Here is a 3,351-nt window from a genome sequence, read left to right on the forward strand (position 1 = left end):
CCTATAATTATGCCCGAAAGAGGTATAAAAGGTGCATAAGGCTTCAAAATTTTGAAGAACCTTAAATTCTATTCTTCTGATGTAAAGAAATGAGAGGATTTGGGTTGAATCATTCAAGCAGAAAACTCTTGCTTGGAGTGTGATCATCCATCTTGAGTTTCAGCTAATTGTAAACTGTGTAGTAACTGTTCTAGACCTGGAGAGGGAATAGAAATAAGATACGTTAAATAATCATTACATATTAGAAAATATTCTCCAATGAAATGTTAAAAGACTGAGTAAGTAGTAGATCTTAAAGGAATTGCAAGAGATGTCTGTCTCCCCTCGTTGTCAATAAGAAATGAAAAGGCCTTTGGGATATCAACCTTTGCCACTCAAATTGGAATTTCAGCCGAAAGATAGAAATAATATTAACCTGATTGAGATCTGAAGATTTCTGTGTCACTTGTAAGTATTTTTTATAAGGTACCATTGCATTGGTGGGCGCTCATTGTGACAGGTTGCTGTCAGTAGCCTATATATAACTCGTACCAGAGCGATGCAACCGTTTTATGAAATTAGATTACTTTGACTAAATTCATGTTTTTCATGGACGAAACTCATAGATATACTTTGGTTTAGTCTTTATGTATAAATGTGAGTTATTTTCACCTCAACTTTTAAAGATTGATTTATATTTTTCAATTTTCATTATGGCACCGAATTCAAGATTCCATTCGATTAATATTCTCAAACATTCGTTCTCCATGTGAGAGAATGATGGGGATAATTTTCTCCTCGTGGTTCTGAGAGAGAGAGAGAGAGAGAGAGAGAGAGAGAGAGAGAGAGAGAGAGAGAGAGAGAGAGAGAGAGATCGTGTGTCAAATAAAGTGGCTAATTCAAGTTTATTAAGGAAGCTGGCTGTCTTTACAAGGTGTAAAAGGAAAATACTGTATTAGGCCTATCGTTTTATTTATTATTATCAATAGGAAGGTCTTATTGTTATTGTTGTTGTTTTTTTTTTCTTCTTCTTCTTCTTCTTCTTCTTCTTCTCATTATTATTATTATTATTGTTATTATTATTATTATTATTATTATTATTATTATTATTATTGATGTAGATAAAATTAGTGATTCTGAAGGGAGTTAGCGACATGTTTTTGACCGCCCTTTGAAAAAGTAATTTTTCCGTTTGTCAGTAAAATTTTATTACGTTTTTCAGAGAAAGGTTTAACGTCATGCATAGGCCTAAATAACATGCAACAGGTACAGTATTATTGTTTTTTTTTTTGACTAATATGTGAAAGAAATAGGTAAAAGAAAAATATGGGCATTTGGCACGTTATCGGTCATTGTTGGGAAGTTATTAAAAGGAATTTTCATATTTAATGTGCACTTAATGTTTCTTGTGTCATTCTCAGAAGTAGAAGCAGACACATGAATAGTTAGTGCCACTATACCTATGGAAGAATAAACAACTTGCTGTGTGCTAGTTGCTTTTACTGTGACGTAATGTAAGCAAAATTCTATTAGGATGTATATTTCTGTCGTGGGTTTGAAGGGACAAAACTCTACGTTGTATTTATATCAAGTTTCAGGTGTTTTACTTTTAATTGATATAAGTCAAGACGTCGTACTGTAGATGCAAGATTCTATGTTCACCACAATTGTGACCTGATAGTTTCTTCAGAGGAAAAAAAAAAAAAAAGGAGACCGTAACCCATGAATACGTTCAAAATCTTTATCCGTTTTAAAACTACAGTAACCTCAAGAAAGTTGACGGTTACTGCAGACCCAAGTTCGAGATTTACAGCTATGCTTCATGTTTCAATAGTTTTCACTCCTCTCTTGGTTAATAATTTTAGGTTTATATATGAAGTTGAAAAGGACTATTAATTGTGAAGGGTTATATACAGAAGATTGGTGTCACATAGACCTTTGAAGAGTACCCTATTGTGGCGGTTCAAGACTTTTCCGAACATGATTTCTTTCAAATGCTATTTGTTATTTAGAATACTGATTCAGAATTGAAACTTTACCACTCAGTAGACTATAAGGAATCTACTGACCCCATTTGCCATATCGATTTATATACTATAACCATAAGCAATACACCCTCAACTTCTCGATTCGAACTGAGGTAAAGAGATAAAGTGGTTCACTTCAAGCACTACACCATCCAGAAGGATAAGTTTGTGATAATTAAATGAGTAGAACGGTTACATTTGACGTGTAAAGTGGTGAACAGCTTGAATAACCTAGTTTGATTTAGGTTTAGGGAGAATGCTCCCTTTCCTAGCCGGGATTTAAGGTTTTCAGAGGAAATCATATAAAAAACTATTAACGAATCTGAAAGGTAATAGTCCATTGTATTGTACCGTTATCTTTTCATATGTCAATCATTGTAAGGAAATAACAAATGTAATAATTCACGATTAGAAGAACAAAGTTACTGTATACCAAATTGCCATTCTCTAGTCTATAGTTATGGATATCGAAATATATTTGCCGTTTTAGAGTTATAAATCAACAAAATTAGGTTAGTGAAAAGCATCGTTTATATATATATATATATATATATATATATATATATATATATATATATATATATATATATATATATATATACACACACCCTGAACAAACCCCGGACATGGATAAGGACATGTCTGAGGCCTTTATCCCGAAATGGACTAGAAATGGCTGCATTTGTCGATATATAGGTATATATATATATATATATATATATATATATATATATATATATATATATATATATATATATATATATATATATATATATATATATATATATATATATATTGTAGCGCAACTGCAGGGGCTTGCACCTGCCCAATCAGAATAAGACTATTGACACCTCAACCAACCATACGAACGAGGCATGTAACGTTACGACGTTGAAGTCGTAATAGACATTTCATTCTGCAAATGAAATAATTACAATAATATTTTAACCTACTTTTACAGAAAAAAGTCAACAGACCTAAATTAAAATTAGATTACACTTGTATTACGACTTACAAAACCAATAATAAGTACATTACAACAAACCAATCAAAACAGAAATAACAAATTTGAATTTGAATTGACCAGTAAATTACAAATGGAATGGATCAATTTATACAGTTACTTACTCCAAGTTATTTAGTTGGAGGGCGCAGTCTTATTCTAAATTATTAATGGCGATTTCGACAAGAGAACCGCCCAGCTCCAGTCCTCAAGATCAAGTGTAAAACAATAATTCTTTACCCAGATTTTCACTTGTTAAAGAATTCGTCCAGTACCTAGTTTGGCAACTAAACGACCCCAAATTTTATAATTGGCTAGTTCCATAATGAAAATAGCGGACGC

The sequence above is a fragment of the Palaemon carinicauda genome, chromosome 27 (assembly GCF_036898095.1).
Source record: "Palaemon carinicauda isolate YSFRI2023 chromosome 27, ASM3689809v2, whole genome shotgun sequence".
NCBI classification, from domain to species: Eukaryota; Metazoa; Arthropoda; class Malacostraca; order Decapoda; family Palaemonidae; genus Palaemon; species Palaemon carinicauda.